Genomic DNA, 24,951 nt, shown 5'->3' with positions numbered 1-24,951 from the left:
GGGAATCCAGAGAGTCAGGCCATTTAATTAGATGCGTGAATTCAATGTGGTTTTTCTTTGTGTTTTTCTTCCCCTTTTTCTTTATCTTTGTCTGATATTTGGCATAATTGCACGTGTGTTTGTTTTGATTATATCGAACCGTAGGGTAGAAAAACATGTTTATATCTGCCTGGATTTTTTCTGGTTGTATTGCAGGTGAGAGTTTGGTATGCACTATGTTCTCCCTTCACACACACACTTTATGCATATCATGAGTGGGGCCCTATACCCGGGTCTGAGCGCAACTTAGAATTAGAGGGGTTGTGAAGCGGTGTCACTTTGGGATGTACTTCCTGTGTGACTATCGTGAGAACCCCAACCAGAGTTTGTTCTCTTCATTTGTGTCTCCACATCTAGTTGATTACTCTGACTGTTGTGGAGAAACAGTGAAAAGAGCCATAGCTCTGGTGGCCTTGATTTAAGCATTAGGGAATTATCCTTGTGAGTGCATATATGTGGCCTTAGAACTTTAGTCATTCAACCTCTGATAAGGCATGAAAGGGAGACTATTTTGCTTCAGTTTGTCTGTCATTTCCTATTTTACAATAAATGTGTCATGTTTCTTTTAAAAAAAAAAATATTAATTAAAAAAGGAGAAAACTTGAAAACAAATAAATGAAATTTATTCATAATTAATTAAATTCTCAGAATCATTCTAAAAGATATAAAAATTAGAATTTCTTAAAAATATTTTGGGGCATGAAAAATTTTGAAAAAAAATAAATTGTACATATTTTGGGGGCAAATAGATCATTGTTTTGAATTTTAGGACGTCATTTTTCATAAAATGCGGATTGTTATCCTTCAAAAAAAAAAAGAAGCAACAAAAAATTCGATAAAACATTTTTGTGTAAACATGCAATATTTTCCTTTCCAAAAATTTTTTTTTTCTCATATGTATATATTTTTCTTAAATTTAAAACATTAAAAGTTTAATTAAAAAACCTTGAGATCATATTTTTAAGCCGTTGCTTAGTGTGTTTTCAAAAAAAAAATTCCAAAAAATTATTAAAAACTTCAAAAAAAAAAACAAAAATAAAAACAAAAAAAAAAATCAAAATGAAAAAATGAAAAAATGTTCAAACAATTTTTGAGCCCCATCAATGAAAAAATGTTCAAACAATTTTTGAGCCCCATCAAAGCCCAGTTCCTACACTGGCCCAAATAGCCCAGTTCCTACACTGGCCCATAAAAGCCTAGTTTCCTACACTGGCCCAAAAAGCCCAGTTCCTACACTGGCCCAAAAAGCCCAGTTCCTACACTGGCCCAAAAAGCCTAGTTCCTGCACTGGCCCAAAAAGCCCAGTTCCTACACTGGCCCAAAAAGCCCAGTTCCTACACTGGCCCGCAAAGCCTAATTTCTACACTGGCCCGCAACGCCCAGTTTCTACAATGGCCCGCAAAGCCCAATTCCTACAATGGCCCGCAAAGCCCAATTCCCACAATGGCCCGCAAAGCCCAATTTCCCTAATGGCCCAGTTTTCACCTTTGCCATCAAACCCAATTTTCTCTAAATTTTTTTTTTTTTTCAGCTAGTATCATCATTTTCACTTCTTATTACTTTTCTTCATTCATAAAAAAATATATGCAAAAGTTGAGTCAATTATTTTCGATGCAAATCATCCATTTTATGAGATTTCAAAAAAAATGTAATGGATGTCATAATCTCTTATAGTCAAATGATTAAATCACATTTCCTTAAGAAATATCTGTGTGTGCGTCGCTTGAAAACATCATCCTTCAGCCATTGCTATACCAAGAGATTGACCCAATCATGTTCTTGAGCCCAAATAATAAACACAAAGTTTTACACTGGGGCAGATTTTCCATTACCCCCACTGGCTTTCATTTGGGAGATTCCTGAATCCGTTAGGACAAAACAAAAACAAGAAAAAATGAATGACTCTTGATGAGATCATTTAGTCTTGTCTCCTAATTAATCTGTTGAAGATAAAACAATCAGAATTTGAAATGATGTGTGGCCATCTTTCTTCATCCAAAAACAAAAAAAAAAGATATACCCTTTGATACCAAATTTGAGCCAATACGAATTTTCTTTTCAAAATTTACCCAAACAAGGGTTACCATCACAGTAGAAGTCGACTCAAATTGCAAAAGAACACACTTAGTGATCAAACAAAGAGAGTTCATCAAAAGTGAAGCAAAAATAGAAAGAATCACGAAGTGATAAACAAAGAGTGAAGTTTACAAATTAGCAAAGAAAGTCAAAACAGATTTGAAGAGTAGCTGATACAAGGTGCAGATGGTAACTTTTGTTTCAAATAAACCACAAACATTTATTTAGGCCTTTATATCTTTTCTTTCAATACCCTTCAGCCCAAGCCACATTACAAGCCCAATAAAAGTCCACACAGATTGAATAATGATTGCTTAAATTTTCATAAAGCTTAATTTTGAGACAAGACAAAATGGCTAACAATGGAGTTAAAAAAAAATTGAAAAAAAAACAACAAATGCCCTCGGAAGAAGGGAACTCCCTATTAATCAAGATTATACAAAGGAAAATCAACCCAATTGGGGCAATCCTTTCAAGCCAATCATTTTCATATACATCACAAATTCATATCCCATTCGAACTCTTCCCCGTTCTCCAAAACTAGGGGCAATTTTGTGAGTTTCATGTGTTTTGGCCCATTCAAAATATTGGACAACTTTGTTAATCTTTCATCTGAATATTCAAAGCTCATACAAAGACTAGGGCATCCCTTGTTGGGCCTCGCATGATTTTGGTTCGCCCCGAACTTCAAAAATCCATCACCACCAAAATTGGGGCAATTTGTAAATCTCACATGATATTCTCACTCCCTGATTCATGACTTATTCTCTCACAATTCACAGATACATTTGTCCATACCTACCTTTTTACCATGCCCCAAACTGGAGCAGCTTCTGAGTATCTACTACCTCACATTGGCATTTGTAGCCGTTTTAAGGAGGAAGAGGCCCAAGTAGCCAACCCGGTACTCTCCAAATCCTTCCAATCATCCTCCACACATTTGTCCCAACCCTTGATATCAGGCGTGCATACACTGATGTTTCAAAAGAAAATGTTTAGCACACAAGTTTGAACATTTGACTTTTAGAATTTAACATCCATCGTAAAAAATAAAATGAAGGTCTAAATCTTCATAAATTTGATGATTTCAAAGAAAACAAATTGACTCAATAAAAAAAAAAGGGTGTCATAGTTTCATAATCTTCCAATAAAACAAAAACAAAAAAAATCACGAGTCGACATCATGTACATATTTTCATAAACTTTGAATTCATTTTCATGAATGTTTATCAAATCTTCTTCCTTCAAAAAGACAAAAAAATCATCAACATACAACAAAGTTTTCTCCTCAAATTTCAAAATTTACATCCACCATATCTCTCTTACGTATCGAGATTTCAAATCCTTGTACAAAAATGCAACACTTTGTTTATTGATTTCAAAACTTTCAAAAAAAATCATCAGAGTCAACATCATGTACATATTTTCAAAAACTTTGAATTTGTTTTCGTAAATATTTATCAAATCTTCTTCCTTCAAAAAGGCAAAAAAATCAACATGCATCAAAGCTTTCGCCTGTAATTTCCAAATTTACATCAACCATGCTTCTCATTTCAAAAAAAAATGGACACTCATTTCTATCTCAAGAAAAAAAAATCAATAAATTTCAACATCTCAAAATTTCAACAAAATCCAAATTTCAAAACAATCAAACAATTTTACTTTCTGTCATTGGTATCTCGACCCTCTGCAAGGCAATGGTCGAGCCCAATTTTACTTTCTGCTATTGGTATCTCGGCCCTCTGCAAGGCAATAGTCGAACCCAACAATCAAACTCAAATTATTCACTTTCTATAGGGTTGGTACACCCTCCATGAGGTTTGTACACCTCATTCGCTTTCTATAGGGTTGGTACACCCTCCATGAGGTTTGTACACCTCATTCGCTTTCTATAGGGTTGGTACACCCTCCATGAGGTTTGTACACCTCATTCACTTTCTATAGGGTTGGTACACCCTCCACGAGGTTTGTACACCTCATTCGCTTTCTGTAGGGTTGGTACACCCTCCACGAGGTTAGTACACCGCACATCATTCAACCATAGGGTTTGTACACCCTCCAAGAGGTTAGTACACCTCATATCATTCATCCATAGGGTTTGTACACCCTCCACGAGGTTAATACACCTCACATCATTCATCCATAGGGTTTGTACACCCTCCACGAGGTTTGTACACCTCGTTACCCTCAAGCACGGTTTTGGTTCAGCGTTTCAAGCCCAGTCTTGTCTGGCGCCTCTAGTCTTTCTGTGATTTTGGGCCCTCTGCTCGGCCATGGTCGTTTATGTTGCAATCTCACATTTTTCATGGATTTGGCTAATCTTATGTCTTATATTCATCTTCCTTCATTTCGCCTCCTTAGAAATCCGGACGAAATTAGTATTTCTATCTTTACTTATCTTTACTCTTGATAATATAAAAACGTTTTTGTCATATTATCTAGTAAAATCTAAGTAAAGAGGGGCAGCTGTCAATACCAAATTTCGTCCGGATCGGTTTTTTGGCTTTACTGTAATCTATTATTTATTTCTTTGTATCTTTATTTTATTCTCGTTTTTGTCTTGGTATTTATTTATTGTTACTGTTTATTTGTTTTTATTATTATTTATTATATTTGTTTTTTTTTTGTTTTATTTATTATTATTGTCATTTTTGTTTATCTATTTTTATATTTTATCTTATTTTTCTCCATATATTGTATATATATTTTTCTTACGTTATTTTTATTTTAAAATTTTACTATTTATTATTGCTTTTATTTTTATTCTATTTTCAGTTAGTGTTAAGTAAAGGAAAAATATAAGAAAAAGATTTGAAAAAAAAGAGAGGTTGGCTGTGGGGTTGGAACGTGGGGAGCAGAAAAGGAAAAAAGCGATTTTCTGCAGAGGGGAAGGTGGTGGCAGAGCGTTGGGGCTCGTACGGATTTGTACAATTTTGGTTTGGGCATACGGAATCAGCACAGAGGTTTGAGCACAAGGGGGGAGCAGACCGAAAAAACAGAGAAAGGAGAAAAAAGGGGATTTGGAGAGCAGGGGGGGACCGAACGAGTACTCGGAGTGTTGCGAAGAAGCGGCAAACGGAGAGAAAAGAAGAAAGGAAGATTACAGAGAGGGCAAAGATGAAGCTACTGGAAAGAGCAAGGGCACTTGAATGGAGGCTACGGAGAGCGGAAGAAACTAAGGGACTTCAAGAGAGGTGTGTGTTTAAATTGTGATTGTATTCATTGTTGAAATGCACCTCTGAAGTACGTAAAACTATTTAGCTATGATATTGGAATGCACGTCAAAGATTATCTTGTGTGTTGATGTTACTGTGAATTATAATGTTGCACTGAGTTCATGTTATCTTTCCCGTGCCCATTATTCAATCTGAATTTCGAAGATTCATGCATAATCCACCAATTCACTGTTTCATCTTTCTATCATTAAACCATATCCATATCCATGCATCCGGCAATCCTTAACACAAACCAAATCATCCTTACACCTCACGGCCAACATCAATCTTCAATCAATACCCCCCACACGCAAAGTTCTCAATTCCTTCGGTACACTAAAAGCCAGAGAACCCACCATTTTTTCCGATCTTCCATTCACTCTCACACTCTTCTCTATTCACTCAACAAAATCACACCCTCCAAAACCAGGGCCAAAACGATAATCTTGATCATTATACTGGCCTTCATCTCCAACACTATCACACGACCATCATCATTCATACACATCCAATATACCCCAACCTTTGACCCCTCTCTCCGGAAACCACCGCATCTTCGTCCATTTCCAATAACCAACACACACGACCAAACACCCATATCCAGCCCACCATCTTCATCCTCACCTCCAGCAGCAATCTTCATCCACGCCAACCATCAAAAAACACCCAACAACCCAAACACAGAAATAGAAAATAGATAAAGTAGAATAGGAGAGCCCATCGGTGGCGGCCTCCAAGGCTGACGGCGCCGCGGTTGAAAACGGTCCCGGTGGCATTTGGGTTTGCCGCCAATGTCAAGATCGGAAGAGGTGGTGGCGTGGTGACTGGGTCGCGGTGGTGAGCGGCGGCCAGTTAGGCAGGCGCGGCGCAGAGACGCCAGAGAGGAACCCCTCCCGGGGTGGCCGGATCGAGGCGCGACGTGACGTGGTGGCTGGTTTGGTTCGGAGGTGGCGGGGCGTGCCTCCCAGCCCTAGCTTTTCCAGGTCAGAGAGAAAGAGACCTGGGTCTCGATGGAGGGAGGCAGCATTGAGTGTAGAGTGAGAGAACCCCTAGGGGAATTCTAGGTTAGAAACCACCCGGGTGGGCCAAGCCCATAATAAACGCACGTTAAGCTTTTTTCGAACGTTCGTCATCTACCTCCTCACCGAACGTCCGCCCGGCCACTTCTTGGACGGACCGTTTGGTGACCATCACCCCAACGAACGCTCGTCCTCAACGAACGCTCGTCCTCAACGAACGCTCGTCCCCAACGAGCGCTCGTCATTCAGCACCGTTTACCCAGCGTCCGTTCGTCAATTCCCCAACGAACGATCGTCCCCAACGAGCGCTCGTCATTCAGCCCGTTTCCCAGCGTCCGTTCGCCAATTCCCCAATGAACGCTCGTCCCCAACGAACGCTGGTCCACAACGAGCGCTCGTCTTTCAGCCTCGTTTCCCAGCGTCCGTTCGACAATACACAACGAACGCTCGTCCCCCAACGAGCGCTCGTCCTTTAGCCTCGTTTCCCAGCGTCCGTTCGTCATTCAGCCCGTTTCCCAGCGTCCGTTCGCCAATTCCCCAACGAACGCTCGTCATACAGCCCGTTTCCCAGCGTCCGTTCGCCATCAACTGTGCACGCAACCGTTCGTCCTTTAACTTTCACGAACGTTCGTCCTCCACCATTCGTACTTTGCCTTATTCGAACGTTCGTCCATACTGATCTTTAGGACGTTCGGTCATACAAAGAGTCAACCGTTCGGTTATATTGTTTAATAAGCGTTCGGTCTTCGTTTGAACGTTCGGTCTCAACGAGGTTTGTCTCCAAGCGTTCGGTTTTAAGCTTTCGTTCAGGAAGCAAATAGCGCTCGCGCAGGTCACTCCTTATTCTGGCGCTCGTCCTAATCACTCTTCTTCTGCCGCTCGTCCAATTCATTTCTTCCACGGACCGCTCGTTAACCAAGCTTTTCGACTGACCGTTCGACCTTTTTTATTTTGGCACCCATTTTGTTGTTTTTCTTTTATTTATGTATTTGTCTTTCTATTTATCTTATTTCATTCTATTTTATTACTTTATTTTATTTATTTCTTTTAAATATCCACTTATTTCAAAATATATATGTAATAATTTTACTTATATACACAAAAAATAAAATTTACAAAAATGTTTTGAAGGTTTGGGCACATGTGTGATCTCACGCATTGTCCTTGTGCTAAAAACTTTTTCTTTTCCTTAAGTAAAATTAACAAAAAATATGTTTTAAAGGTTTATGCACATGTGTGATCGCACGCATCGTCCTTGTGCTAACAACCTTTTCTCTTTCTTAATTAAAATTACAAAATATGTTTTAAAGGTTTAGGCACATGTGTGATCGCACGCATCGTCCTTGTGCTAACAACCTTTTCTCTTTTTTTAAATAAAATTACAAAAAATACGTTTTAAAGGTTAAGCACACGTGTGACCGCTCGTGTCGTCCTTTTGCTAAAAACCTTTTATTCTTTCTTAAATAAAATCCAAAAATATTTTAAAGGTTGAGCACACGTGTGATCGCACGCATCGTCTTTGTGCTAAATACCTTTTCCGTTTATTCTATAAAAATATCAAAAAGATATAAAATTTTCATAAACTAAAAACATCAACAATTTCAAAGCAACAGACAATTTCTAGCCAGAACTACGTGATCCTTGATTCTTCATCAAGAGTGGAGATACGTAGGAGCAAGGCTGGTCCTTGTCAGGTTCACTTTCCCAAAAATCCAAATTTATCCGTAATCATTTTCTCAAACAAATCTTTCAATCAATTTCTCAAACAAATCTCTCAAACATTTTCAACTAGAACTATGTAACCCTGATTTCTCATTTTGAATGAGAATACGTAGGAGCAAGGTCAATCCTTGTCGGGCCCAAAAAACTAAAAAAATATGTTTTGTTTATTTAGAATTTTATTTTAGGGGATAATTAAACATTTTGAAAAACCACATCATATTCGTGCATTTAGTTAAAGGTACTGCCTTAGGGCAGGCGTTGTGGGGTGCTAACACCTTCCCCACGCGTAACCGACTCCCGAACCCAATCTTTGGTTTTCGTGGACCGTGCTTTATCGTTTTGAGGTTTTTCCATAGTTTTCCATAATAAACTATGGTGGCGACTCCAAAATCTCTTTTCAAAACCCGTTTCTTTTTGGATCGTCGTCCCGTCGCGATTCCGGTTGTGACAGGCGGGCACCTGTCAAAGGCACTCCGATGTTCAAGTCAGTAAAATGATCGAACGGTTATAAAAGATGCAAGTAATGCATAATATGCAGCATGGGCAATCCGATCTGAAGTCGTACCTGAGACCTCTATTTATACTAGTTGTGATGGGCTTTTACCTTTCGTCGGCATAATGACGGCCTAATCATGCCTTAATATTCATTAGGGGCTTTAATGAGCTATTATCATTTGTAATCTAACCATGTGGCCGGCCTAGTGCTTGGTCGGTCAGCTGGTATGGGCAGTCAGCCTGGATAGAACCATTCGGTTCACGGGATCGAGAGGACCATACGATATACCGACCTTTGGGGGAGTTGGACTCGGGAGAGCCGTTCGGTCATCCCTGGAAGAGTCGGCTTTAGGAGAACCGTTCGGTCGGCTTGGATGTGCAAGAGACCATACGGTACAGAAAACAAACTTGACTTTGTGATAACAGTTGAAAAACTGTTATTTTCATGCTTAAAATTGATACTAAAAGCAACCTTTAACACTTAGAAACTAGCTTGAAATCTTGCTTTTGGTCATATTTTTAGAAATAAGAGAGCTGGACATGGTTATGATGATTTCAGTTTTTTATGCAGGTTTTAAGGTGAATTTGGTGAAAGAAGTGAAGAAGGATAGAGATGGAATCAGAAAAGACATCAAAAACTGCAAAAGGAGAAGCCGCAACTGCCGCTCAGCGACAGTTTACCGCTGAGCGGCACTCAGGCAGTCACGTTGGCTCCGTTGAGGGTTGAAAAGGCCGCTGAGGGGAGAAAAACAACTCACGCACTTACCGCTGAGTGGTAGTTTACCACTGAGCGACACTATTTTTGGGCTTGGGCCTAATTTTCTGTAATTTTAGAATAATATATAAGCTTTAGAACGTCCTAGGCTTTGTATCTTTGGCAGAAACGAAGCAAACACTCTCTTTTCCACCCCTTGAAGGAAGATCTTGGATGCTCAGGCTACCTCCTCCTCTTTCTAGGGTTTTATCTTTCATTCTTTCATTATTATTCACCTAGTTTCACCATGAATATGGTGAACTAAACCTTGTATTGTTGTTGGGGAATCAATGTAGTCTTGTGAAACTCTCATATATGGAATTTATTTTAATGTCTTATATTAAGATGTATGCTTTCTTTCATCTTTAGCTAGGGTTTTTCCTCTTTGCTTATTGCTTGCTTTGTTTAACTCATTCATTATGATTATTGATTTTGTCGATACGAGAACGTACGGGGTAGTCTAGATCCGGGGAATTTCTCCCAATAGCATATTGGTTGCCTTTAAGCTCTTGCACTTTAAGAACTAATTACTAGGAATGCTAGGAATTGTATGAACTCGTAATTAAGGATAGGCCTTCTTGCAAGGTGATTTAGAGAGTGGCATTAGCATTGATGATAAGAATGATGAATTCCTAAAAGTATATGAGAGTGGATAAGATGAAATTGATAACCCCAACAACATACTCATCCATTTAATTCATTAAAGTGTTTGTTTTCCTCTTTTCCATTGATCAACATTCATGCATACATGTTTAATTATTGTCTTTTGCATTTAAACCTACAATCAATTGTTTACAAGTCTCAAATAATCAACAAATCATATAACTAACTAGGCCGTGAGTCCTTTGGGAAAACGATACTTGGTCTTACCTAGTTTTATTACTTGATACGATTCGGTCACACTTGCCGATTGTTAAACAAGTTTGTGGCGCCGTTTTTCGATGTTCATAAATTTGTCATCACTTTGCTAGTTGATTTTATGATATTTTTACTTACGTAAAAAATATTCAGTCTCATTTTTTTCTCAAGCAAAAGATTTTTCTTTCAAGAAAAATAGAGTTGAAACTTAACCTTTATTTCAATCCTATTTCCTCTAAAGCTAAAATAGAACTACAATTCAACCCTTGCTCTTGACTATATTTTTTCTCAAATAATGTATAAAATTTAACTTAAGCCACTAATAAAAAAACAATCTTTTAACGCGCCCAATACGTCTCGGATTTTACAAAACCGAATCATATTAAAACGCGGGGGCATTTTTGTAATTAAGGTGAACTTATACGCCTCGGTTCACTAGGAACCGAAGCCTATGCACTCTACTACCTCGGTTATCTAGGAAACCAAAGCATAAAACCGAACATTCATTCTCTGAAACCGAATGTTCCAATCCCTTTTGTCGACCTCCATGAATTTGGTCTTCTCTAAACCGCGGCCTAAAGGCCTTACTGACTCGGTTACTTGCAGAACCGAAGCCTATGCACTCTATTGCCTCGGTTATCTATGAAACTGAATCATAAAACCGAACATTCATTTTCTGAAACCGAACTTTCCAATCCCTTTTGTCAACCTCTACGGCTTCAGTCTTCTCCGAACCGCGACCTAAGGCCTTACTGACTCGGTTACTTGAAGAACTGAAGCCTATGCACTCTACTGCCTTAGCTATCTACGAAACCGAAGAATAAAACCGAATGTTCATTCTGTGAAACCAAACATTCCAATCCCTTTTTTGAGCTCTTTAGGCATCAGTTATCAGATAAACCGAGTTAGTAGTGTTCTTACTACTTTGGTTATTTGTGGAACCGAGGTAGTAGCTCTTTCACTGGTTCAAATTACTAAAACCTGAAAAGAGTTTACACAATTTTCTTCTTCCCCTAGCACGCGCCTCTTCATTCTTCTTCTTCCCTCCCTTTTTCTTCTTCTCGCGCAAGAGCGTCTTCTCTCCCATCTCTCATGTGCCTTCTTCTCGCGCTCATCTTCCAACATAACTCATTTTTCCACGTGCAAATAAAGTCCCCTGCATTGTATTGGAACCTTGAGAGAAGGAAGAAGATGTCAGGCGCGTTCTACAACGACTGCAAGAAGCAAACAAAGGTTATGTTCTGATAACGGTTGAAAATATCGTTATCTGTGATGTGATTTTGATACTAAATGCACCCTTTTCTACTTAGAAACTTGGTTGAAATCATGTTTTTCTGTTAAGTTATGTGAATAAGAGAGTTAAGGTTGAACTAGATGATTTTATGACTAAATTCCCTTGTTTTGGCAGGAAATGAGATAATATGGAACGGAGCTGAAGTGCTAAGGAGATAGAGCTCAGAAAGATCTGAAAAAGCACCAAAAAGTAGGAATGCCCGAAACTTGAGCGCACTTTTTGGAGCCCTCAGCGCCAAAGCCTACCACACACCGCCTAGACGCCCTTTATGGGGCGTTGAGTGCCACTTTTCCTTAAGAACCGCGCCTGCTTGCCCTTCGACTGAAGCTGAGCGCCAGTTTTAGTATCGCAGCACGCTCGGGTGCCCTAAGTGGGGCGCTGAGCGCTAGCGAGATGGGCCTGAGCTTTGTTTCTATTTTGATTCCGCTCTATTTAAAGGACCCAGACGCCCTAGGTTTTGTATCTTTGGCAAAGGAGGCACAACAACACACTCTTCCACTCTCTAAAGGCGGATTTGGATGTGGGAGCCTCCATCTTTAATTTTTAGGGTTTTTTTATCTCATTCTTCTCCATTGTACATCTAGTTTCACCATGACAATGGGGAACCAACTTCTATTTGTTGTTGGGGGATGATGTAACCTTGTGAACTCTCATGTATTTGAATTGATTCTTAATAATATATGGTTTTTTCATTAATTGTTAGGGTAATTCTTCTGTGATCAATGCTTGCTTTGTTTAACTCATTCATAGCGTGATGTATTAATTGCATGAGTGTCGGGAGGTTTCTTACAATTTAGGTTCTTGTAGAATTATTTCCAGAGCAGTATTTCTCAAGGATGAGGGTATGAGTCTTGGTTGTCTTAAGCTCCCGATCTTAAGAATTAATTATTAGGGATGCTATGAATCATATGAACTAGTAATTAAGGATAGGCATTCTTCACCGAGGGATCGGGTTTTAAGTAATTTAGTGAGTGACGTTGACTTTAATGAAAGAAGAAGAATTCTTACATACATGAGAGTAAACTTGGTGAAATCTAACCCCAACAACATATTCATCTCATAAGATAAACATGATCCGTTCATCGTTGTGCTACTCTTCAATTGATCAAAACTGCATTCATATTTAATTTTCTGTATTTGCATTCTAAACCAATGATTTCGTTACTTTTAAGTCTTAATTAATCAATACTTGGGACACGATACTTGGTCTTACCATTTTATATTACTTGTATGATTTGGTACACTTGCCGGTGACTCAATAAGTTTTTGGCGCCGTTGTCGGGGACTCACGGTGAAAACTATTCTATTTGTGTGATTCTTGATTAACTTTTTGACTTTATTTTTTTTAGTTTTCTTTATCTTTATTTTCTTATTTTTTATTTTGTTTTAGTCTTGTGTTTTGTTTTATTTTTATTTTTTGTTCTAACAGTTTTTTCTAGGGTTTTGTGTCTAGTGTATACAGGATGCAATTCGGACAAGAAGTTAACTATATGGGCAATCAATTCCACCAAGGTAATTTCAACGACAGATGGTTACCTCACTCAAGCATGGGTCAATGTCAATTTGGGCAAGCTGCTGGAAAATTTAATACACTACCACAACAACAATGGTAGCAACAACTCTCTCTATCAGAAAGAATGGCAACGCTAGATACAGTTCAACAGTTAATGCAGATGTCTGTATCTCATCATAAAAGCATTGTGGCGGCAATCAGAAGGATGAAAATGCAGATTGGTCACCTAGTTGAGAAGATAGAAGAGTTTGAGGTTAATACGAAAGTTAACCCTAATGAGGAGTGTAACGCCGTTATCATTGGACGTGGCAAGGTTTTAGATGAGAGAAAAATAGAGAGAAAAGAAAAAGAAAGTTTGAGTGAAAGAGAGAAAGATGTAGAGAAAGACAAAGAAGAGAGCGAGAAAAGAAAAGAAAAAAGAGAGGGAAGAAAAGAAAAAGGGAGAGGAAGAGGATGAGAGAAAAAAGAAAGAATTATATGAAAAAAACATTCCTTACCAAAAGAATTATTCTAGGAAGAAGAAGGAAAAACAATTTGAGCGTTTCATGGAAATCTTCAAGAAATTGGAGATTAAAATTCCTGCGATTGAGACATTGCAATAGGTTCCTGGTATTGTTAAATTCCTAAAGAAATTCAATAAAAACAAAAAATATCCAGAGGAGGAAACAATTGAGGTACAAGGCGATTGCAGTGTGATCTTGCAGAAGTGTTAGCCCTCGGCAAGTGTAACCGAATATTAGCAAGTAATAATAAAATGGTAAGACCAAGTATCGTTTCCCAAAGGACTCACGGCCTAAACAGTTATGTGATTTGTTGATTAAATTAGACTTGTGAACGAATTCTTGTAGATTTAAAAGCAAATACTAAAAAGTAAATATGAATGCATGTATTGATCAATTGGACAAAAGAAGGAAAACATGATCTAAATATATGGAATGATGATGTTGTTGGGGTTTTCAATTCATCCTATCCACTCTCATGTATTCAAGAATTCATCTTTCTTCATTAATGTTAATGTCATTTTCTAATTTACCTTAAACCCGATGTCTTAGTGAAGAAAGCCTACTCCTAATCACTAGTTTACAATATCTTGTCTCCTTAGCAATTATTCATGCATTACATTCGCACAGAAGCTTAAAGGCAACCAATCCTCATATTCCTATGTTTAGGCAATATTACTATTGGGAGAATTTCTTCATGTCTAGATTTATCTATATGTGTCCATACAAATAAAATCGATGATCATGCAATTGAATGACTTAAACAAATCATTGCATAGGTATAGAAGAAAAACCCTAACAATTAATGAAAAAAAGCATATGGATTAAAGAACCAATATAATACATGAGAGTTTCAAAGGATTACATTGATTCCCCAACAACAATGAAGGTTTAGTTCACCATAATCATGGTGAAACTAGATGAAAAATAATGAAAGAATGCAAGATAGTACCCTAGAATTTGAAGAGTGGAGCTTGAGCATCCAAAATCCTCCTCTAAGGGGTGAAGAAAGTGTGGTTTTTCTTCGTTCTGGCCAAAGATATTAACCCTAGGTCGACTAAACCCTTATATAGCTTCCTAAAGATTACAGAAAAGTGGCCCAAGGCCCATTAAAATTGCACTTAGCGGTAAGTGGGGTTCTTCTATTTGACGCTCAACTGTAGTTTTGCCCCTCAGCATTGACTGCGGGACTTCAAAGTGTCGCTCAGCGGTAAAAGTGGCACTGAGCGGTAAAAGTGGCATTGAGCGGTACTTGTGCCTCTTCTTTTATGCACTATTTCTTCCTTTTCTGAGTCCAACTTTTGACTACTTCACTTCTTCCATTCAATTCATCTTAAAACCTGCAAAAACAAGGAAAACCAAGCATAAAACTCATCCTCTCTTATTTCCAAAACATAAGCAAAAGCATGATTACAAGCTAGTTTCTAAGTCATAAAGGTTGTATTTAAGGTCAAAATTAAGTCTAAAAATAACAGTTTTTCAACTGTTATCAAGAAGGCACTCCCTCCAAAAGTTAAAGATCCGGGAAGTTTCACTATTCCCTACACTATTGGTAGTTATGAAATAGGGAAAGCCCTAATTGATTTAGGGTTCAGTATCAATTTGATGCCCTTATTTGTACTTGAGAAGATTAGTGGTCTTGAAGTCAAGCCTACAAAGGTGACTTTGCAAATGGCGGATGGATCCACTAAGAAGCCTTATGGTGTGGTGGAAGATGTAGTGGTTCGAACAAACAACCTTAGATTCCTGGTGGACTTTGTGGTGATGGAGATGGGGGAAGATTTGGATATCCCTATTATTCATGAAAACGGCCAAGGTTATCATCAATGTTGATGATGAAACTATAACACTCAAAGACCAAGAAGAGGACTAGTCTCAATTATGAGCAGCAGATCCAAGTGAAGAAGACTAGTCTCAAAGCTGCATGTGAAGATGCACCAGGGACTAGTACAAAAGCTGTTAAGCCAGGCAAGAAAGGTAAAAAATGTTTTATGTCACAAGTGAAGGAAGAAGAAAAAGACAACAAAGGAAGAAGTATTCATCAAGACTCCTTGGAAAAATATGAAGAACTTAGACCAGGCGTACCAGTGAGATTCAACAACAAATTATGGGTTGTAAAAGAACTCAAAACTGCTGGAATGATAGAGATTGAATCTCCAATTTCAAGAAGAGTCAAGAAGGTGAACAGGAAGCTACTAAAGATAAGCTGGTGTGAAGAAAGAAAGAAGAACACCAAGATCAAAGATGTGACATGAGCTTAATGGTGTCAAGCTAGTGACATTAAAGACGTGCTTTCTGGGAGGCAACCCAACTTTCTAAGCATTTCCTTTTGATCATTTGTTTTGTTATTGTACTTGGCTTGAATTAACTACACTGTTGTGGTTCAATTATGCTGTATTTTCTGATACGTATTGCATTGTGATGCTCTAGTATATTGAGTGATGTTGAGATGATGCATGATGTGCTTATATATAGGTGATGGCTCACAGTTTGTATGAAACAAATGCTTGAGGTAAGAAGTTGATTGAGATACTGAGCAGGATGTTTATCTGAATTTTGAACTTGAAAGTAACCTATGTTAGGTTTGGGCTTCAGAGTTTTTTGTGAATAATTGCTATTACTTTGAAAGCATGAATTATTTTGCCCAAATTTTTTGTGATTGAACTACTTGCTTGCAGGTTTCATATGATCAAGGCCATCTTTTGTTATCCCTTTTTAGCCTACACATGATTTTAGCCCAATAAAAAGAGAACAATTTGTTCTACCCTTTGAACTTTGAGCCTAAATCATGTTTTGAAAACGTTATTTAAAAATCTTTTCCTTGAGTTAAGTTGAGAACATTTGTGGAGTATTGATGAAGGTTCAAGTTTGGGGTTGCTGGGAAATTTGAGAAAAGAGATAAAAAGAAAAAGCATTGAGCTAAGCAGTGAGCGAATGAAAAGAAAAAGAAAAATAAAGGAAAAATGAAAAGAAAGAGAAGAAAAGCTCAATGCAAGGGAAAGTTGGGAATAAGTGAAGATGGTTATGGGAAAGAGAGGTTGTGTTTGAATGATGAAATCATAGATGTCTCTCGTAACTGAAGGATTTTGTTGTCCAGAAAAACCAATTTTCTTCTTAGCCCAGCCAAGCTACAAGCCGAGAAAAGACCTTGTGATAAAAACTTGCTTGTGAGTATGATTGATTGTGGTTATGATTGGTTGTGGTTAAATGAAAAGCAAAGTTAATTTGTGTGACATTGTGATAGCAAAGTGAAAGAGACACCAACACCTCACTATACACCTTTGAGTTTGAGTAATACACTTTTGAGTGCTTGAGTGATACACTTTTGAGTGCTTGAGTGAAACACTTTCCTTGGTGAGGAATAGTTCTTTCAATTGATGATTTCATCTTTGCTTGGTTGATATATCATTCTTAAGGATAGCATCTGTTGAAGTACATGAGCATCACATTGAGTTTGATTGAATTAAGGCATCTATACATCTTGAGTAACATCTTTATGATGAGCTGATAAAAGTGATTACTTGTCTTGGAAGAGAAAGTTTTGAAATATGTTGAGCCATTGTAGTAAATGTTGAGAAAAGCTGAGTTACATTATTGCTTTAGGACAAGCAAAGTTCTAAGTTGGGGGTTGTGATAATGGTTGAAAATACTGTTATCTGTGATGTGATTTTGATACTAAATGCACCCTTTTTTACTTAGAAACTTGCTTGAAATCATGTTTTTCTGTTAAGTTGTGTGAATAACAGAGTTAAGGTTGAACTTCATGATTTTATGACTAAATTCCCTTGTTTTGGCAAGAAATGAGATAATATGGAAGTAGAGTTGAAGTGCCAAGGTGATGGAGCTCAGAAAGATCTGAAAAAGCACCAGAAAGTAGGAACATTGATGGAAACCCATTTAGGGCAGTCCATTCAAAGGAGTATCAACTTAAGCTAAGGCTAAGAAAGGGAAGTGAAGAAGGACTGTTAAAGACTCTTTCTTAATTTTCTTTCTCTAAGTCTTAGTAGGATTCTCTTTAATATGTTTATATGTGTTTTGTAGGATTAATAAAAAGCAGCTGCCAATATAAAGACTTGGGGGAAAAGCTTGCTGCCCAAGCTATCAAACAAAGGTGTTTTACATGTGTGGCTGGCCAAAACCACCAAAATAGAATTTGGCGCTTTCCATTTTCAAACTTGCTGCCCAAGAATTCACATGAGCTGTGTGAGCTGCTGCCCAAACCAAAATTGGCGCCATTCATTTCAGTTTAATTGTCATTTCATTTTGAATTTCATTTCAGATCTGAGGCTCTTATTTCCCTATAAATAAGAGACCTCTTTCACCATGTAAAGGACTTTTGAGCTTAGTAAATTGCTGCTGAAATTAACTTCCAGCCCTATTGCTCTTGAGTCATTTATTCTCTCTACTTTCTCTTCCCTTTTGATGAGTCAATATTTTCTTCACTTCACTTAGTTTATTGTACCAGATTTAATAAGAGAATTGTGCTTAAATGTCCGGTATTTTCCTATTTTTTCTAATTGTGCTTAATTTGACCAGAAATTGTTATTTTAATTAATTTGGATTATTTGAGCTTATTATTTTCATTTTGGATTGTAGGAAAATTTTGAAAATACAATTTGGGATATTTGGAGGTCAAAAGAAAATGCCACATCAAATATACTTTAAACTAAGATGAGAGAGGAGGTGTGGATTTATTTTTTTTGGGGGTGCACATGGAGATGGGCCATAATTAAGAGCACATGCGGGAATTTATTTTGGAGCTGCACGGTGATTGAATTTCTTTAGAGAAAGGGGCGCTCATTCCTTTTAGCTGGAAGAAATAAAAATAAAAGCAAAAGCGTTGATTCATTTTTAGTGGTCACGACATGGGCCAACAAGGAGGAGAGCTCCAAGTTTGGTTGATTCACTTGGGCTGAAGATGCTGTCACGGTTCAACAGTTGGAGGTGGCACACATTAAAGAAAGCTCGGATTAGCTTGCACGTGAAAGTGGGGAAATGCTTGAAGCATGGTTACGGCCCAAAGCACACAGACATCAGGAATTTGCTGTGTCACGGCCCATGACAATTACACTTTGAAGGTCCAGCAATATTGGAAAAGAGGTGCAACCGACGGGCTTCATTTAGTGAAAAGAAAAGCACATGGAGAGGCCTTGAGCTGCCACGGAAGAGAAAGAAAGAGTGAACAGCATCCACACGCGGACAGTAGTTTAGGAGGTGTGCTTGGGGAAATAGAAGCCTTGGTCCATAAAAGCAAGTCCAGCAGCGGACCCATAAGCAAGCTTGAGAGGAGTGTCCAGCAGCTTGGGAGTGGTGTGTGCATGGAGAGAATTGGTGTGCACGTTCACGGAAGGCACCACGCATCCATCTTTTGAGCAGCAACAAGCCCAACAGAGAGCAAATCCAGAGAAGCAACATCCAGCATCGATCCATCCTGCAGCACACGTGACTAACACCCAACAAGTCACACCGGTCCAGCAGCAACACCTGTCAAAGGCAAACAGTCCAGCAGAGAAATGTGTGTGGCTGGAAGCATGTGGTGGCAGAGAGATCACGGAAGCAAAAGCAGGGGGCAGGTTCATTAGGTCCAGCATTTTCTAGCAGCACACAGTAGGCCCAACAGTTTGGAAGTGGCAAAAAGAAGAAGCACACCCAGCAGCATCCGGAAAGCACACGGCCCATGAGCACATTGGAGGTGCAGCGGCCCACGCTTGCAGTAAATTGGTGTGCACGTTGAGGAGGTGCTTGGACAAAAGCAAGGGGTTACATCCAGCAAATCACGCACATCCTAGGGCACACGGTCCAGGGGCTTCACTCAAAAGCAAAAGCTCCAGTAGTGTTGGAGGAGGCTGGACGTGTGTGGGAGCCGCCACCTTGGGGGCTGTTACGAAAATGAGAGAAACACGCTGTTTCGGCTAGCATCTTTTGGCACTGGTTCTTTAGTTCCTTTTGATTCCAGTAGCAATTGAGGGGATTCATTCACTTTAGAAAGCTTGGTTACAGTAGCTTGGGAAGCACGCGGATCTTCATTTTGGCAGCAGCACGCGGGATTTTTCTTTCTTTTAAATAGAAGCACATGGATATTGAGATGGAGGGTGTGTCATGGCCTGAGGTGCACACGGTGAATTACTTTGGAAGCATTGTTGTGCATGGATTCATTGGGGGGTTATGTTCCAGCAAAGGAGAATGGAATTTTATGCGCTGATTTCACCTTTCACATGCGGTCATTTTATTTTGTTTCCTTTAGATTTGGGTCCACATACTTGCTTTCCTTTTAGGTAGCTGCAAGCGGTGTGCACAAGCTGAATTCACTTACTTTACTGAATGAAGTTGCTTAGTCCGAGATTTTATTTTCACTGTCATGCGTTTTTTTTATTTTAATTTGTTTGCTTTATGACTGCGTTGAAGCTGTTGAATAGAACATTTCACCTTTTAACTCAATATTACCATTTACTAGCATTAAATAATGTTTTACTTGATTTAACTTTAAGCTTGCACAGAGAATTTTAATGCATTAATAGAAGCACCTTGCTCATTTATCTTGCTTTACTATTAGCGTTTTCTTTTTAAGTGTTGATTTCGTGATGAATAACATTTCATTTCTTTAGCTTAAGTGTTGTGTTTGAATAGTATGTCAAGTGTTTCTTCATTATCTGCTGCATTTTAATTAGTTCACACATATTGTTTTAGGACCGTTCAATTTACTGTTTCTGTTCGCTATGCTGCTGTCTATTTTGTTCGGCTTCTTTACCTTCCTGTATTTCCAAGTTCCTCACTTGCTTTAGAGACCGTTCGATCTCAATGTAGAACCGTTCGGTCATTTGTAGGACCGTTTGGTCTTCATGTTTTGTTCATTTATTTCAATGTTTTCAATTATGTTTGGTTGTATTTAAGTTCCAGTTTAAATTTAGTTCAATTGCATTCACAAACCTTTCACAACCCCCCCCTCCCCCACTACGTGTTTGATCTGAGACTGAACCGCAATTTGGTCCTTGAGAGACGACCTAGGAGTCACTTCCTAGTACTATACTGCATTCATTAATTTTGCAAACAACTTTTGTGTGAGGTGCGACCCTCTCATCACCTTTCCTCTAGCTTCCTTCCATTGTAGGAAGGCCTTCTGAGCTGTGAGGTTCCTACGCATACTCATTCCACTCAAACACACCAACAATCAATCAATCTCATTCAATTTCCGCTCCATCCACACTGCTGATTTCAATCCGCTGCACCAATACTGTTCTCGGCAAGGTCCAGGTCATTCTAAGCATGGCTAAGCTTCCATCAAGACCATGCCTGCTTGCCCTCTGAGTGAAGCTGAGCACCAGTTTTAGTATCGCATCAAGCTCGGGCGCCCTAAGTGGGGCGTTGAGCGGCAGCGACATGGGCCTGGGCTTTGTTTCTGTTTTGATTCCGCTCTATTTAAAGGACCCAGACGCCCTAGGTTTTGTATCTTTGGCAAAGGAGGCGCAGCAACACACTCTTCCAATCTCTGAAAGCGGATTTGGATGCGGGAGTCTCCATCTTCAACTTTTAGGGTTTTTCTATCTCATTCTTCTCCTTTGTACATCTAGTTTCACCATGACAATGGGGAACTAACTTCTATTTGTTGTTAGGGATGATGTAACCTTGTGAACTCTCATGTGTTTGAATTGATTCTTAATAATATATGCTTCTTTCATTAACTGTTACGGTAATTCTTCTGTGATCAATGCTTGCTTTGTTTAACTCATTCATAGCGTGATGTATGAATTGCATGAGTGCCGGGAGGTTCCTTACAATTCAGGTTCTTGTAGAATTATTCCCAAGAGTAGTATTTCTTAGGGATGGGGGTATGAGTCTTGGTCGCCTTAAGCTCCTGATCTTAAGAATTAATTATTAGGGATGCTAGGAATCGTATGAACTAGTAATTAAGGATAGGCTTTCTTCACCGAGGGATCGGGTTTTAAGTAATTTTCTGAGTGGCGTTGACTTTAATGAAAGAAGAAGAATTCTTATATACATGAGAGTAAACTTGGTGAAATCTAACCCCAACAACATATTCCTCACATAACATAAACATCATTCGTTCATCGCTGTGCTACTCTTCAATTGATCAAAACTGCATTCATATTTAATTTTCTGTATTTGCTTTCTAAACCAATGATTTCATTCCTTTTAAGTCTTAATTAATTGAGTTATCACATGACTGTCTAGTGTCGAGAGTCTCTTGGGACACGATACATGGTCTTACCATTTTATATTACTTATACGATCCGTTACACTTGCTGGTGACTCGATAAGTTTTTGCGCCGTTGCCGTGGACTCACGGTTTAAACAATTCTATTTTCTGTGATTCTTGATTAACTTTGACTTTTTTTTTTAGTTTTCTTTATCTTTATTTTTCTATTTTTATTTTATTTTAGTCCTGTGTTTTGTTTTGTTTTTATTTTTTGTGCTAACAGTTTTTTCTAGGGTTTTGTGTCTAGTGTATATAGGATGCAATTCGGACAAGAAGTTTAATATATGAGCACTCAATTCCACCAAGGTAACACCAATTTTTTCCCTATTGTTGTTTCTCTCAACAAACCCTATTTAGAGGTTCTATTCCCAATGTCTTCTCACTGCCATTTATCTCGAGCGAATTCCCAATGTCTTCTCACCAATGTCTTATCACCAATGTCTTCTCACCAATGTCTTCTCACTCAATTCCCAATGTCTTCTCACCAATGTCTTCTCACTGCAAATCTAAGGATCAATTAGCTGACATGTTTACAAAGCCACTTCCAATCAGCGAATTTGAATTTTTAAGACAGAAGATTGGAATTTGCCGTTCAAAAGGCAAGGAGGAGTGTTAAAATTATGCTTTTGTAACTGCCTTAATTCATTTCAATTTATTAGATAGGACTTACTCAATAAGTGGTTGCTACACTTTAGGAGCAAGTCAGTTTTGTATCCATGTTTTACTAAAATCTTGGTTACGTGGGTGCTTTCTATTTTATTTGAATTATTATAAATGTACTGCACATATATGCACACAAATTGAAAAAGTTAAGTTCTTTTCCTTCACTCTGAAAAGTATCCATTGTGTTCCATTTTTTTCTCCTGCTACTTTACTTTTCTTCTATACTCCCAACAGTAATAACCAACCAACATCTTAGACCATGTTCGTGACAAAATTCAAACAATGTATCTAATACGTACAAGCAAAATGAAACATATCAGTTTAACTCCCTCATACCTAGTTAAAATCCTTCTCAAGATTAAAGCCTCGCTCTCTCGAAGGGGAGAAGAGAAGAAATGATGCTGAAAAATGAAAAAGGAGAAGAAACGCACCGCGATGAATGCTGGAAATGCAATGGAGAACTCAGAGAAGCTATGGAGAACGTTGAAAAAGTAATGGAGAACGTCGATTGAGGAGGGTCAAAGAAGAAGAAATACAGGGTGAAGCTGAAGAAAAACACATAGACGAAAAATGTGAAACTACAGGGCGAAACGTATGCATACAACAATAGGAATTTTTTTAAAAATTTAAAAAAAAATAAATCAACATAAATTGCATTTTTTTTAAAAATGTTATTTATTTGCTGACTTATGCCTATTAAAAAAATGCTATCTATGGTTCTATTTCAAATTAATAATTAATAAATTATTAAAAATTAATAATAGATAACACTTGTTTGAAAAAACCTATCTATCGACCTATAATAAATATAATTTTTTTAAAATAAAGTTATCTATTATTCCGTGTTTTTATGCATAACGATTATATAAATAAGCGTTGTCTATTTCCCATTTTGTAATAGTATATATTTAAGTTTATTCCAAATCTGAAAAACCTTTTTTCAGATATTCTCCTACCTACAAAGATTATCACCTAGTACGTAGAAATTGTAGAATAGGTGTTGGACGACTCTACAAGATGGTGTGTACAACACATACTAGACGGTGATGGAGGATAAAGACCAGCTAAATATCAAAGACACCTAAACTTCGACAAACATGACCGAACGACCCCTGCAGTATGGGCGACCTTATTCGATAAATAAGTTTTCTCTGCAAGGAATAAGGTAAACTGTAATTAAGGATAATGGGCTGAGATTGGACCAAGATTAAGGTGCAACTAATCTCAACCCCATCTCGAAAACTATAAATAAAGATCAAAGGTAGGAGGTAGGTGATCACATTTACTATATATTAATACCATTGCTCTGATTATTATACGATTTATTTGCTGAGTTAAGCATCGAAGAACCTTTAGCAGGTACCCCTCTGGACGGTTGGAGTGAAGACGAAGATAAGGACACGATTTCTTGAACGACATTGGAGAAGAAATTGTGAAGGTGTTAGAAGTTGCTTGACCCTATACCCGAAACATTTTGGCACCCATCGTGGGGCCGAGTGACTTGATTGATAACCAATGGTGACCACGAGAAACATGAGTTCGGAAGACCCAACAAAGATGATCAGAATGCTCCAGTAGAGGATGGAGGAAATGCAATAGTATTATGAGGCAGAATTGGCCGCGCTTAGAGCTGAGAATGCATAGCTTGATGAATCATGGCGACCGACCGAAACAAAAGTCAAAGAAAGAAGGACAAAGACGCTCCCGGATGGGAGCACGGTATTTAGTAAAGAACTGGTGGTGAAAGGCGAGAACACGGTCGGGATGTTACCATTCATTCCTACCATTTTGAACGTCCACATATCCGAATAGTTCCTCCATCCCCATTTGAAGATGTATGAAGGGTCTACTGACCTAGAGGATCACATAAAGATGTTCACCAATCGGATGGCGTTCCATACTAGGAACGACACCATCTGATGCTAAGCCTTCTCCCTGTCATTGGAAGGAGAAGCGTTGGAATGGTTCAATTCGTTACCTCCCAACTCAATTGAGAATTTTGAGAGTCTCAAGCGCATGTTTGGGCATCAGTTCGCGGGCAGCCTTGTTCACGACTTGACTGTCTACGCTGTCATTGAAGTTATCAAATTAATACTACTTTTCAAGGCAACTTCAATATTGCAAGTCAGTAGTCAAGAACGTATATAGGGTTAAAGTAACCCTGAGTTGTCTCCTAACGAATACGGAATTGCTTTTCAATATTTGACTCTTATGAAGGCTATGCAATGCTCAAGAATAAAAGTGAGAAACTATGTTAATGGAATCAATGTTTGAAGAACAAAAAGGAAATGTAGAAACAATTATGATGAAATAGGCTAATTCCACTGCTTTTCCAAGATAGATTCATCATCGATTATTTAAAAATTATTGTTCAATTGATTATTGTTCATTCTTAATTAATTTGAGGGCGATCATGCAGTTAACCAAAGTAGATTCTCAATCAAATGCAAGACCTTTCTAGATTATTCATAATGAATTCAGCCAAAGTACATTCTCAATCAAATTCTATTTTGGTTAATCATGTTTATTCTTAAATCTCCCAACCAAATTAAAACCTAATTAATCAAAGTAAATTCTCAATTAATTAT

The sequence above is a fragment of the Vigna umbellata genome, chromosome 4, assembly GCF_029865625.1.
Source record: "Vigna umbellata cultivar VRB3 chromosome 4, Vumbellata_1.0, whole genome shotgun sequence".
NCBI classification, from domain to species: Eukaryota; Viridiplantae; Streptophyta; class Magnoliopsida; order Fabales; family Fabaceae; genus Vigna; species Vigna umbellata.
Note: the sequence above shows the minus strand (reverse complement) of the source record.